Below are 15,613 nucleotides of genomic sequence, written 5' to 3' on the forward strand. Positions count from 1 at the left end.
AAAAGTCTTGACTGGATAGGATTTTCTCATTTTCCTTTCCTTTCCTTTCTTTGCAACCAACGCAAACCAAAGCAAAGCAGCCAAGCTGGCGTCACACGTCTATGGCTGGCTGCTCCATCGCATTAGAAAACAGAAACTGAATAGAAAAAGCCAACTAAACTGGGAAACACATACACCTTCAGATCATCAAAATTGAAAACCTTAATACCCAGATGATAGAGAGATATGTACTGACAATTCTAAATTTAGTATTGATCAATTCTGGAAGGAACTGAATAATTAAGTGGCAACTTCCACAAAACCATAGTTTTCAGAGTGGGGCCCACTTAAGAATAAGAATTGAAGTCTCTGTAAATTTTTCCTCACTCCAAGTTGTTGGTTGGTTGGAATGGCCACCTCAAGTTTGCTGGGTCGTTCTCGTTCATAGTAATAATAGAACCCAACATGGATCATGTTTTTCTTCCATTGCTTTTCTGTGGAATTCAAAGGTTTTGAATTGTTTTTCTAAGAAATATCATTCTTGCCTTTTCAACTACTTTCGCACATTTTTGAGGTTACTTTTTTTTTTTTTCCCCAAGAAATATCATTCTTTTCTTTTCAACTACCTTAAATATTACGGGTTCAACTTTAGTGTTGCTTATGGTCACGATCGAATCTGAGTGGTTGAGGTCAAAATCTCGACTACTCATCTTACATGGTTTTTTTTGTTACAGATAAGTATGGTTGAAAAAGTTGAAAAGAAAACATATGAAACGAGTGGTCGAGATTTCAACCTCGACCACTCATTCCATTCTCACCATACGCAACTCAGTGCCGCGCATTAATTGTGCAGCACTGAAGTTTGATGCTTCCATCCAAGGGCAAGTTGGTGTTGTTGGGTTCTATGGGCCATCATCCACGTGGGGCCCAAAACCTTCCTAGAAAAAAAGGCAAACACCAAAAAAGGATTTCGCCTTCTAGGTTTTTCGAGATTTTGAAAACGGGTTGAACTCCAGCCACATAACGGGAGGGAGAAAAAAACAAAGAAGAGAAAGAGAGAAAAAATAGAAACGAGGAACAGAAGAAAGTGAGGTCTTCTTGGCATTCTCTGGCGAAATTCGAAGGTAAAATTGCCGGAATGATGTGAAATTCGAAGGGAATAGTAGTAGTACTTAGCTTTTCATATCTAACAGTCATAATTTCATTCTATCACAGTTTACGGGAAGCTTTTTTGGTGACTTTTCTCCAATCTCTTAGATTTTCATTTATTTAATGATGTGGTTGTGACTTTGTGTTCCTCTAGTGTTATCCAAAGATGAAATATTAATCGTATACTCATTATTTTTATCATTTGATTATAGTTAAAGTTTGAGTAGATTCTGATAATAGTTCCGTAATTTTTTCTCTTGCAAAAAATTATTGTGTGTGTTGTTAAATGATTGATACATTGTTGCTTTAGTTTACAGTAACAGATTGTTTGCCCCCCAAGAAATGAGACGTTTTTGACACAAATGACTGCTAAAAGAAAGTTAATTTGAGGAAAGTGGGGGAAGATATATTTTTAAACGTGCCTAAAGTCAAGTAACCATGAAAAAAGCAAAAGAAATCAATTTGACTAACAGCAGTCGATGAAGAAAGTTAAAAAAAAGCTGAAATTTAAAACAAGAACAAAGACTTACCCAAAAAATAGAAGAAGAAAAAGAGATAATCAATAATATATATAGTTTAATTAAACCTGCCCAATCTAAAAGTCACACAAGTCACCGTCAGCCTGCCTAATAAGACCATTCATTCAACTTGCTTGCTTACGAATTTTTGACCAAATTCTGAAGACAAAGGAGATGAACGGGAACTAATAAGAAACAAATTTAGAAGCAGGAGAAAGGAAATTGAAGGGGGCAAGCCAACAATAATGTTCTTCAAGCTTCTTCTGTTGTTCTTCTTCCTTCTCCTTGGAAGCAGATCTGCAACATCACAGCAACAGGACCTTGGCTTCACCTACAATGGCTTCCAAGGAGCTAACTTGAGCTTGGATGGCTTAGCCCATGTTACAAACAAGGGCCTTCTGCAACTGGTAAACAACACCTTGGTACAGATGGGTCATGTCTTCTACCCACAACCCATTCATTTCAAGAATTCCACCAATGCTACTTCCCTCTCCTTCTCCACAACTTTCGTGTTTGCCATGTTCTCTGAGGTACCAACAGTTGGTGGCCCTGGTATCATGTTCGTGATTGCTCCTTCGCAAGAGTTTCCTGGAGCTTTGGCAAGCCATTATATGGGAATCTTCAACATGACCAGTCTGGGAAATTCATCAAACCATGTCATTGGAGTAGAACTTGATAGCTTCGAAAACATGGAGTTTGGCGACATCAATGATAACCATGTTGGTATTGATATCAACAATTTGAGATCCGTTGCTTCTGCTCCAGCATCTTATTTTACAGATCAACAACAGAACAAGTATGTGAACCTGAGCCTCACCAGCGGCGATCCAATGCAAGTATGGGTGGAATATGATGGTACAGAGAAGCAACTCAATGTCACTTTGGGTCGGACTACTAATCCCAAACCAGTAATTCCACTCTTGTCGGTGAAAATTGATCTTTCTCGGTACATGGTTGATCCCATGTTTGTGGGTTTCTCGTCATCTACATCTGCCGTGGAAGTATCTCATTATTTGTTGGGATGGAGCTTCAAGTTGAATGGGCAAGCAGAAGCTCTGTCTCTCTCCCAACTTCCCAAGCTTCCTGCAAGAAAACGATCTAAAACGGGCATGACGTTTTTGAATTTCGGGTTACCTGTGATTGGTGCGAGTTTGATGATAATTGCACTCTTGATTATCCAATTTATAGTGAGAAGGAATAAAAAATTTGCGGAGGTTCTTGAGGATTGGGAACTGGATTATAGGCCTCACAGGTTCAAATATAAAGATCTGTACATAGCCACAAAGGGATTCAAGGACAAGGAACTTCTTGGAATTGGTGGGTTTGGTAGAGTCTACAGAGGTGTATTGCCCATATCCAATAAAGAAGTTGCGGTGAAGAAAGTCTCCCATGATTCTAGACAGGGAGAGAAAGAATTCATTGCAGAAATCGTCAGCATCGGTAAATTGCGGCACAGAAGCATTGTTACTCTCTTGGGTTATTGCCGGCGTAAGGGAGAGCTTCTTCTAGTCTATGACTTCATGCCCAATGGGTCTCTTGACAAATTTCTCTTCGACAATTCCACAAACACGTCGTCGACGAAGCTCCAGTGGACTCAGCGATTTCGCATCATCAGAAGTGTGGCATCTGCATTACTGTATCTGCACGAAGAATGGGAACAAGTTGTCATTCACAGAGACGTAAAGTCCAGTAATGTCTTGCTAGACGAGGATTTCAATGGAAGACTGGGTGATTTTGGACTTGCAAGGTTATACGATCATGGATCTGATCCTAAGAGCACCCATGTGGTTGGGACTTTTGGTTATCTTGCTCCAGAGCTTTACAAATCTGGGAAAGCAAATGCTAGTGTGGATACTTTTGCATTTGGGATTTTTCTACTAGAAGTTGCTTGTGGTAGGAGACCTATAGAGCCACAAGCACCAGAAGAATATCTTGTGTTGGTAGATTGGGTGATGGAAAGCTGGATTAGAGGCTCCATACTTGAAACTGTGGATCCCAAATTGGGAATGGATTACAAAGCAGAGGAAATGGAGTTGGTGTTGAAACTTGGTTTGTTTTGCTCTCACCCTGACCCAACTGCAAGGCCAAGCATGAGACAAGTCCAACGTTACTTGGATGGAGAGGTTCGTCTACCAGAGTTATCATCTCTTTACCAATCTATTGGCACTGATGACATTGGTTTTGTGAATTCAGAAGGTTCAAGTGATGTCTCAGGATGGGTTCTTTATCAGGAGATGGATCTCACTCGGTCATCATCCATTGCAGAATCTCTACTCTCTGAAGGACGTTGAGATTGTTGGATCATCAGTTTGATATGTTGTTCTCTTTTATTGATTACTAGTCCATCAAAATAGTTAAATTTCTTGTACAGCAACTTACCAGAAAAGAAATCTCTGTATGGAATATGTCTCTTCCAACACTTTTACACTCACATTTGTGAGTGTTTTTATTCCTGTAGAAATTTGTGGGTGATTTGCTCTTGTATAAACTACATGAGATGAGAAGAAAAATTGCTGATGTCTCTACTTGGTATCCGAATGATTCAGATATCTTCAGTTGGAGAACAGAATCCATTGTCTCTGAAGGTCTCAGACTCCAATTTTTTAAAGGGATTGATGACTTCGACACTTCAACTAATGGTTTTAATTCTTCAACTACTAGTACGATCTCTTTGTTTTTACTAATAAGTGGTCCACTGCTTTAATTTCATTAAATTTGCGGTGGTTGGAAATTTTTTTCTATATTTTTAACGATGTCTAACTCAAGAAGGAAAGAAAAATGAGTCAAGAAAGCTTGGCATTATTAAATGCCATGACTGCTGGAATTTTTCTTATGTGCTGCATAATTAATGTACTGTGTGCTAGACAATCAGATGGCGTTCATCTTGTTTCAGTTAAATCACAATCTAAGAGTACATGTTCATCTTCGACCGCCGGAATTTAACCAAAATAAGATGGGCGCCATCTGATGGTCTATTGCACGGTGCTGTGTATTAAATACATAATTTAACTGCATTTTTAGGGAACTTAATCTAAAATTAAGCAATATTACCTAGATTTCTAAAACAACGCTAACATGCTAACGAATGGTAATGATAAAATTTATTGAGACGAAAAAATCAAAGGAATATACATACAAAGAGACTCCACTTAAGGAGAAAATACACAAGTCAACCACTTAGCCCTCTAGCTAGGTAATCAGCTACAAAACTGATCTCCTTAAAAATATGGCATAAACAACAAACCTCCAAATGCTGCCCTATGTAGACAATGTCATCAATTATTTTTTTGCCCAAAAACTAACAACCTTATACTAACATATCCCAAAAAGAAACCTGGAGTTATAGTCATTATTTACACAAAGAAATCAAAGTGGGACAAACCACCAAAGTCTAGAGAGAGCAAAAAGATTTGCTCAACGAGCAATGCAGCGGTATTAGATGACCTGTTGATAAACATAAACTCAGCATAGAAGAAATTAGCACATAGCTGCTGAATTTCTCTAATAATACTCATACTCACCCAATCGATGGGTTGATTACTACCATTTAAAACAAAAATAAGTGACTGACAATATGAAAGTAAAACAATTATATCAACATGTGATTTAAAGCTAAAAGAATTTCATCTCTAATAGCTTCAACCTCACCTGCAGTGGCTGATAAACTATAGGACAGCCATCTAGAACCATTTTGTGCCATTTTGTGTGTATGTGTAGTAGCTACACCAAAACAAGCAGGTGGCCCTCCTTTTGTTTTTTTCTTTCTATCTATTATTACTTTCATTAACAAAGCAGCTATTATAAGCGAGGATTTTTTTTTTGGTAATCTTATAAGCGAGGATTGAGTTGGTATAAAGTCTAAAGGTGGTGGGAATAGAGACACTCAATATTTTATTATAGCATAATAAATATTATGCACCCAAAAGGATAGAAAAGATTATAGCCAGATTTTAAGGATCCTTCAGATAATCCATCAAAGTATTTTTGTTTCGAAAAATACCAGGAATAATTTTGGTTGTTTCTATGAGTAGAAACATTTTTTTTATGGCTTGTTTGGTTACATGAATCAAGATATTTCAAATCTCTAGATTCACGAATCTGAAAATTATACCCGATTGGTTGTAAAAATCTCTAGATTCATGAAATCTAGAGATTCACCTTTTTACACTAAAAACGTGAATCTGTAGATTTATGGGTAAGGGGTGAAATCCAGAGATTTCAAACAAGCTATACATTTGCACATTCACAAAAATCACGTCGATCAAATATTTTTTTAGGATGAATCCACAGATTTCATTCCACAACCAAACATCTAATTTTGTAAATTATAACTCCAGAGATTTGAAATCTCCAGACTCATGTAATCAAACAGGCCCTTAAATGTTTGATAAAACTTGCTTCTGGAAGTGAAAACCCAGCAAGGTTTTACCAAAGTTTTTATGTTTAGAATGTCAAATTTCATGAATACCCCTCTAATTCATAACGACATGTGTCCAGCAATCATTTATTGTTGCATCAAAACTGTTTCTTGAAGCAGAAATTTTCAAAAATTCAATTTCAATTTATGTTTCAAAAATCACCTGAAATAAAACAAGTTTATCAAATAGTTTTCAGTCGATTTTTTCTACTTCTCAAAGCAAGAAACACTGCTGTTTTCAATGAATCATCAAACAAGTCCTAAAAGATTTTATACTCATTGGCTTAGAGAACCTTCACCTTTTTAGTTAGACAAGAAGTGGTAGTAGTTGATGAATAAGGTCGATGGTTCATAGTGCTGTGGCAATTTTTTTCTTTTAAGATTGTTTAACTACAAATTGACAGTTTGGTTGTGTGGGCCTTTGATGTTAATTGTTAAAAATATTGAATTTATAGACAAAATTGCATGTCACTTTATTAAATTTGTACGCCTTATCTAATCCACTTGTAATTGTTGGTTCTCAGAATTTCTAGAAAGAAGATCACTGTACAGTTTAGTAGAAGCTGGTTATAAAAATTAGAACAACTAAGAAGATAATCCACATGGATATGAAGAATTTCTTACTCTTAGTAAATAATTTGTCTAAATTCAAATTCATTTGTATTTCACTATGAATTTTTCGACAAGTAAATTCATTTTCCAAGCTTAATCTTCATAAAAAAAATTTGGTGAATCGAGGCCTGAAGATTTCTTCTTTGACTAAAATGTTGATATATAGAGAGAAGGTGGGGCCTATATTCACAAAATTTAGAGGAGAGCTAGAAGTTAATGACTGCATCTCTGAAGAGGAAGGAGAAGTAAAGTGGCAAATAATGTTCTTCTTCAAGTACCTGCTGATGTTTCTTATTCTCTGCAGATTTACAGCATCACAGGAAGAAGATGTTGGTTTCACTTACAATGGTTTCAGAGGAGCCAACATGACCTTGGACGGCTTAGCCCAGATAACAAAGAATGGCCTCCTAGAGTTGGCAAATACCAGTTCAAGGCAGATGGGTCATGCCTTCTACCCCACACCCAATTAACTTCAAGAATTCATCCAGTGGTAATGTTCTCTCATTCTCTACCACTTTGGTTTTTGCCATGTTCTCTCAACTCGAAAGAGCAGGAGGTCCTGGAATTGTTTTCGTGATTGCACCCTCTCCTAAGTTATCAGGAGCTTTTCCAAGCCATTATCTTGGGCTCTTCAACACAACCAACATCGGTAAATCCTCCAACCATGTAATAGGAGTTGAGATGGATAGCTTCCAAAATGAGGAGTTCAATGATATCAACAGTAACCACATCGGTGTTGATATTAATGACTTGAAGTCTGTTGTAGCTGCTCCTGCATCATATTTTACTGATCAACAACATGTGAACTTAAGCCTCATCAGTGGACATCCCATGCAACTCTGGGTGGAATATGATGGTACAAGAAAGCAACTAAATGTAACTTTAGCTCCGATTACCATCCCTAAACCAAGAATTCCACTGTTGTCCTTGAACATTGATCTGACTCAGACCATGGAGGATCCCATGTTTGTGGGTTTCTCATCGGCTACTTCTCTTGTTACTGTATCTCATTATGTCTTGGGATGGAGCTTTCAGAGGAACGGGCAAGCAAAAGAACTCTCTCTCAACCAACTTCCTAAGCTTCCCAGCTGGAGTGGAACCAAAAAAAAATCTAGAGCTTTTGACATTGGAATGTCTGTGATGGGTGCTAGTTTAGTTGTAATACCCATCTTTCTCATCCAACTTGTTATGGTAAAGATGAAAAAGTTCTCAGAAGTTCTTGAAGATTGGGAACATGAATATGGACCTCATAGGTTCAGATATAAAGATCTCTACATAGCAACCAACGGATTTCACGACAAGGAGCTGCTCGGTATAGGTGGGTTTGGTAAGGTCTACAAAGGTACTTTACCCACCTCAAAAGAAGAAGTTGCAGTGAAGAGAGTATCACATGATTCAAGACAAGGGGTGAGGGAATTTGTTGCTGAGATCGTCAGCATCGGTAGAATGCATCAACGAAACATAGTGAAACTCCTGGGGTATTGTCGACGTAAGGGAGAGCTCCTTCTAGTGTATGATTACATGCCTAATGGGAGTTTAGATAAGTTCCTCTTTGATCAATCCACACCAAACACGAAATTGAGTTGGAACCAAAGATTCCGAATAATCAAAAGTGTGGCTTCTGCATTACTATATCTTCATGAAGAATGGGAACAGGTGGTGGTTCACAGAGATGTCAAGTCGAGTAACGTGATGCTAGACAAGGAGCTAAATGGGAGACTTGGAGATTTTGGGCTTGCAAGATTATATGATCATGGAAGCAATCCTAAGACCACCCATGTGGTGGGCACATTTGGTTATCTTGCCCCGGAACTTTCAAGAACCGGCAAAGCAAACCCTAGTGTAGATGTGTATGCATTTGGGGTTTTTATGCTGGAAGTTGCTTGTGGTAGAAGGCCTATACAGAAACAAGCATCAGAAGAGTGTATGGTATTGGTGAAATGGGTGATGTCATGCTGGAGTAATGGGGCTCTTCTCGATGTTGTGGATCCTAAATTGGAAATGGAATATGAAATTGAAGAGATGGAGTTGGTACTAAAACTTGGATTGTTGTGCTCTCAGTATGATGCAACTGCAAGGCCATCTATGCGACTAGTTGTGAGCTGTTTGGGGGGAGAGGTTCCATTACCAGAGGTTCCATCACCAACAAATGATGAAGGTACTGGTCATAAGGTCTCAATTCATAGTCCTTATCTTGGTAGTGCAACGAGTACTCAGCAATCATTCATTGCAGATTCACTACTCTCCGAAGGACGATGACTCTCTGTCAGGAGTAAAATGTCTCATTGTATTGAAATCCTGCGTGTGTGTAAGAGAGAGTGGTTCAGTTGTAATTAACCTACGTCTATTGTATTTTAGGATTTTCTACTATATTTCGAAATAATGTATTAGACCCTTTCTTATAGAAGGATTCCTATGTGTTTTAGAATTTGGAGAAACCTAAGTTACTGAGTTAAATATGTCTTATATTGATAGGGTTTACAGGAGTTTGAATTTAATTTATCTTGAACTATACAAGAGTTGGAATTCATCTTGAGCCGTTATCATATGTAAGAAGATTCCCTTTAGCAGATAGACTGTTATCATATATATGTTACTACTGATTAGAGTCCGGACTTCTATCTTATGCAAATACTTCATGCAATGAGAGTCCATTAGGATTAGGGTTTTCAGAAAACAATACAGTACGTACTTGTCGAGACTTAACACACTGCAATCCAAGTGTGACCTGATTTTTAAATATTAGGTTAAACGTACCTGATACAAAACAGCGAGGCAATCAAGCCCCTTTCTTGATTGCATGCATGGACCTATCAAATTCTTGCCCAAAACCTATGGTTGTAAGCTTTGTTTCTTTGATAAAAGATTGATCATTATATAGCTCTTTAGTTGTTGGAGAAAACTGTGTTATTTTTGCATAGTCCAAACAAAGGAAATACAATTAAAAAAAATAATAATTCTCTGCTAATCTCACAAGTCAGTTGATGGTTTGACAAGGAAAGACAGAAGGGGACGGCCACAATAAAAGGCAGATCTCAAGTGGTATTAGATTGATATAAAAGAGAAAGGATTTTTATTTTTTAGTAAGAGAAGATCGAAGGGATTGAAAAGAGGGAATTGGCCCAGCTCTCAAGTGGTATTAGGTTGAATATAAAACAGAAAGGATAGAAAAATAGAAAAATATTAATGAAGTGAACCAAAAGATAGATGCAGTTTTTGTCAAAAGCATTGTGATTTCCACCTTGACTTCTAGGATTTCATTTGACAATTTGTCGACATCTACCTTACTGGGGACAACACGTAAGCGTTGTTTGCTTTAGAGAGGATCTAAGACAACAAAATTCAAACGTTCATACAGAAATTTGATAGGATGGGACAAGGATCCCCAACCTGAGGTAACTTATCTCCTCAGTTTTGGATTATCTTGGTTCTTAGAGAAGAAACCTAGAACATTGTAATATTCACACCCACCTAGACTATGCCACAAAAGCAAAGTCACAATTATCACTGTCAGCTTGTCTTCATAAATCAATTAAACAACAAAGCAAGGTGATACAAAAATAAAAACTACAGAGAAGACAATGTTTCTCGAGTTTTTGGTGTGGGTTCTTCTTGTTGGGGTTTCTGGAGCTTCACAAGATAAAGATATTGGTTTCACCTACCATGGATTTCGAGGAAATAATTTGAGCTTGGAAGGCTTAGCACAGATTACAGAAAATGGTCTTTTGATGCTGGTAAATACCACAATTCAACAAGTGGGTTATGCTTTCTACCCTCATCCAATTCACTTCAGGAATTCATCCACTGGTAATGCTTTATCCTTCTCTACTACTTTCATATTTTCCTTTTGGGACTACATGCATGACTGTGCCCCAGGAATGGCCTTTGTGATTGCACCTTCAATGGAGTTCCCAGAAGCTTTGCCAGGCAATTATCTGGGTCTCTTCAACACAACCAACATAGGCAAACCATCCAACCATGTCATTGCAGTCGAGCTTGATTGCCTCCTAAATATAGAGTTCAACGACATTGATGGAAATCATATCGGCATTGATATCAATGACTTGAAATCTGTTAAATCTGCTTCAGCTTCTTATTTTAGTGAAGAAGAGAATAGACATGTGAACCTTAGCTTCAGTGGTGGATACCCTATGCAACTCTGGGTGGAATATTTCGCAGATGAGAATCGACTTAATGTGACTTTAGCTCCTCTTAAGGTCCCTAAACCAAGGATTCCACTCTTATCCTTGAAGATTGATCTTTCTCAAATCATCACTGATCCCATGTTTGTGGGATTTGCATCAGCTACATTTGTCTTCCCACAACCACGTTTTATTTCTGGATGGAGTTTCAAATTGAATGGGGAAGCAGAAGAACTCATTCTTTCCCAACTTCCGAAGATTCCTCTTCAAAAAGTACATAAAACATTAAGTAGGGTATCTGTTGTTGCACTTTCTGTCATAGGAACCATTTTAGTGTTAATCCTGATCTTCATAGTTCAGATTGTATTGAAATGGAATAAAAAATTTGCGGAAGTAATTGAAGATTACGAGCTCGATTATGGACCTTACAGGTTCAAATATAAAGATCTTTACATCGCCACCAAGGGGTTCAAGGACAAGCTAGTTCTTGGAACTGGTGGTTTTGGTAAGGTTTATAAAGGGGTATTACCCACATCCAAGACAGAAGTTGCAGTGAAGCGAGTCTCCCACAATTCTAGACATGGGGAGAGAGATTTCATTGCTGAGATCAATAGCATCGGTAAATTGAGGCATCGAAACATAGTATCACTCTTGGGCTATTGCCGACGTCAAGGAGAACTTTTTTTAGTCTATGATTTCATGCCCAATGGGAGTCTTGATAAATTTCTCTTTGATCAAGAAACATCAAAGACGACACTGAGTTGGTATCGAAGATTTCAAATCATCAAAAGTGTGGCAGCCGCATTGTTATATCTGCACGAAGAATGGGAACAAGTTGTGGTTCATAGAGATGTAAAGTCCAGTAATGTGTTACTAGACAAGGACCTAAATGGAAGGTTAGGAGATTTCGGGCTTGCAAGATTATACGATCATGGAACTGACCCCCGAACCACTCATGTAGTGGGAACACTAGGTTATCTTGCACCAGAGCTCTGTGAAACTGGCAAAGCAAACCCAAGTGTGGATGTGTTTGCATTTGGAGCTTTTTTACTCGAAGTTGCCTGTGGTAGGAGACCCATAGAGTGTGTAGCAGCTGAAGAGTATATTGTGCTGGTGGATTGGGTGATCTCTTGCTGGAGCAAGGGCACAATTCTTGAAACTGTAGATCCCAGATTGGAAATGAATTATGAAGTTGAGGAAATTGAGTTGGTGCTAAAACTTGGGTTACTTTGCTCCCACCCCACTCCAACAGCAAGGCCTTGTATGCGACAAGTCATAAGCTATTTGGAGGGGGAGATTCCTCTGCCAGAGGTACTATCTTTGCCTTCAAAAGGTTCTATTGATGTTTCTCTTTCATCTTCTTCTCTTGGGAGTGAAATTATTCGGTCATCATCAGTTGCAGAATCTGTGCTTTCTGGAGGACCTTGAGTTTGTCTTATTTTGGTTTGATTTTAATCCAAGTATTGTCTAATTTTCTGGGCTTGGGTTTATCTATTGTAAATGAGCAAGGTAGGGTTTTTCTTAATCACAATAAAGAGAAGCCCCATGTGTCCCAAGAAGTCCAATAGGAACCTTGTTTCCTTATCAAAGTTCTCTTTCAAGTACTCATAATGGTTGTTTTAACCTTAGATTATTACATATATTTTACCTTTAATTTGTTTGTTATTTGGTGCTAAATTTGCAAAAGCACGGACACCCCAAAATTATGCTAAATTGATAGTTGTCTGCTTTTCCATTAGAACCGTTAGTTGGTTAGAGCAAATGACAAATATACCCTTAATAGTATTATTCTATATCTTAGAATATAAAATGAAAAAAAATAAAGAACTCATGGATGAGGAAAGAAAAATTATATTTAGGATTCTATCTTACAAAAAAACACTAATAAATTACTAGAAATTGAGCGTCATATAGGAATTATAATACTATTTGACCATGACTTAACAAAATTTTCCACCAAAATATACTATTGTGCAAATTTAAAAAATATTTGAAGATGTCATTATCAATTGGACATAATTTTGGGGCATTTATATTTTTTACTGATTATCTTAGGACGCCCTTTAAAAAAATTATTAGGAAACTTGTAGTACACACCATGGATGCCAAAATATATATATATTGGGATTCTTACAAACAACATAATATTTTGGGAAAATGCAAAATTTCTAAGGGGAATCTTTTAGTTTGAATATTTATGCAAGTTTGACTAAGGTATTAATTATATGAAGTTGATCTTCTACGGCGTTTAAATCAAAGCTACCTAACAAATCAGTCATCCTGCCTATATAGACCAGGCAACTAATTCAAGTAAATCATATGTTGATGCAGAATTGTAACTTCTCTGTTTCATATAATTTAAAAAAGATATGAATAAATGAAACCCAAATGTTAGGAGAACAGAGAAGCTAACTCGTATACAATGTTTCTCAAGTTTGTGGTTCTGTTTCTTCTCCTTGGGAGATCATCTCTAGCAGCATCACAAGAAGAAGATGTTGATTTCACCTACAATGGATTTCGAGGAGTCAATTTGAGCTTGGATGGCTTAGCTCAGATTACAAACGATGGCCTTCTTATGTTGGTAAACACCACTAACCAACAGAAGGGTCATGCCTTCTACCCTCATCTACTTCACTTCAAGAATACTGCAACAGGTAGTGTTTTCTCCTTCTCCACTACCTTTGTTTTCGCCATGTATTCTGAGTTCACCACAGTTGCTGGTCCTGCAATAGCATTCGTAGTTGCACCTTCAACAGACTTCTCTAGTACTTTGCCAAGCATTTACCTAGGCCTCTTCAATACAACCAACCTCGGCAATCCATCCAACCATCTCTTAGTAATCGAGATGGATTGCTTCCAGAATGTGGAATTCGGCGACATCAATAGTAATCACGTCGGCATCAATATCAATGGCTTGACATCAGTGAAAGCAGCTCCTGCATCTTATTTTAGTGATCAAGAGAACAGATATGTGAACCTGACCCTCTTTAGTGGACAAGCCTTGCAACTTTGGGTTGAATATTCTGGTGAACAAAAGCAACTTAATGTAACTTTAGCTCCTATTACAGTCCCCAGTAAACCAAAGACCCCCCTCTTGTCCTTAAACATTGATCTTTCTCCAATCATGAAGGATCATATGTTTGTAGGATTCTCATCAAGTACTGCTATCCTAAAAGCACCTCATTATGTCTTAGGGTGGAGCTTCAAGATGAATGGGCAAGCAAAAGGTCTCTCTCTCTCCCAACTTCCCAAGCTTCCTCAAACTAGGTCCAAAACAGTACCTAGAATGTTTTACATCGGATTTCCTGTGATCGGTGCTAGTTTAGTGCTAATATTGACCTTAGTCATCCAATTCATTGTTGTCCAGAAGAAAAAGTTTGCAGAAGTCCATGAAGACTGGGAATTCGACTATGGACCTCAGAGGTTCAAATATAGAGATCTCTACGTTGCAACCGACGGATTCAGTGAGAAGGCGCTTCTGGGCGTAGGTGGCTTTGGTAAGGTCTACAAAGGTATATTACCAACCTCAAAAGAAGAAGTTGCAGTGAAGAGAGTATCCCATGATTCAAGACAAGGGGTGAGGGAATTCATTGCTGAGGTTGTCAGCATCGGTAAACTACAGCACCGAAACATAGTGACACTCCTGGGGTATTGCCGAAGGAAAGGAGAACTCCTTCTAGTGTATGACTTCATGCCCAACGGAAGTCTAGACAAGTTGCTCTTTGATCAATCCACAACAAAGACAAAATTGAGTTGGAATCAAAGATTTCACATAATCAAAAGTGTGGCATCTGCGTTACTATATCTCCACGAAGAATGGGAACAAGTTGTGGTTCACAGAGATGTGAAGTCCAGTAATGTGATGTTAGATGAGGAGCTAAACGGAAGACTGGGAGACTTCGGACTTGCAAGACTATATGATCATGGAGGAAATCCTAAGACCACACGCGTCGTGGGGACATTTGGTTATATCGCACCAGAACTTGCCAAAACTGGAAAGGTAAATCCTAGTGTGGATGTGTTTGCGTTTGGGGTTTTCATGCTAGAAGTGGCTTGCGGTAGGAAACCTATAGGTGACTCACAAGGATCATCATCATCATCAGAAGAAGAAACTGTTGCATTGGGGAAATGGGTGAGATCATGTTTGAATAAAGGGACAATTCTTGAAACTGTGGATCCCAAGCTGGAAATGAATTATAAAGTAGATGAAATAGAACTGGTGTTAAAACTGGGTTTACTTTGCTCTCAATACATTCCAACTGCAAGGCCATGTATGAGACAAGTTGTCAGGTATTTGGAAGGAGAGGCAGCACTGCCAGAGCTATCATCTCTGAGTCAAAGCACTTCTATGACTTCAGAAGGCACTGGTGCTGATGTCTCTAATTGGTTCTCTAATTATCATATGATTGGAATCCGTTCCCGATCATCATCGATTGCAGATTCTGTACTCTCTGGAGGGCGTTGAGCAGTAATGCCTAAGAAGAAGTTTGCTTGTAACCTTGACTTCTGTTTGTAGCCAAAAAAGAAAATGATTAGTACCTTTACTATTGTAAGTTTTGTTTATTCAAAAACCAAAGCAGAAGCAATAATGTTTTCTTTACGGTAGTGAAACCTTAAAATTATTTGCTGTGTCTTGATGCTGTCGGATTTTCAATTGAGGAATATTGTGTTTCTGTAAAAGACACTATTGAAGCAACTTGGATTTTCTAATTAGTTCTAGGCTTATAAATTTTTTATTGTTTTCAGTTGAAAGTCTGGATCTTCAAGTGAATAAATGTTGGTGCCGAAGTACTGAA

At 38.0% G+C, this 15,613-nt stretch overlaps 4 pseudogenes; all 4 read left to right on the forward strand.

Annotated features, from left to right (window-relative positions):
* Positions 1-1,761: 1,761 nt before the first annotated feature.
* Positions 1,762-4,199, forward strand: LOC149016750 (L-type lectin-domain containing receptor kinase IV.2 pseudogene; annotated as a pseudogene).
* A 3,186-nt stretch (positions 4,200-7,385) lies between these two features.
* Positions 7,386-8,972, forward strand: LOC149016751 (L-type lectin-domain containing receptor kinase IV.1 pseudogene; annotated as a pseudogene).
* Positions 8,973-10,256: 1,284 nt separating this feature from the next.
* Positions 10,257-12,245, forward strand: LOC149016752 (L-type lectin-domain containing receptor kinase SIT2 pseudogene; annotated as a pseudogene).
* A 912-nt stretch (positions 12,246-13,157) lies between these two features.
* On the forward strand, positions 13,158-15,323 carry LOC149016753 (L-type lectin-domain containing receptor kinase SIT2 pseudogene; annotated as a pseudogene).
* The last annotated feature ends 290 nt before the right edge of the window (positions 15,324-15,613 follow it).

Source organism: Hakea prostrata, chromosome 5 (assembly GCF_041222555.1).
Source record: "Hakea prostrata isolate BN-2017 chromosome 5, UWA_Hpros_2, whole genome shotgun sequence".
Taxonomy (NCBI): Eukaryota; Viridiplantae; Streptophyta; class Magnoliopsida; order Proteales; family Proteaceae; genus Hakea; species Hakea prostrata.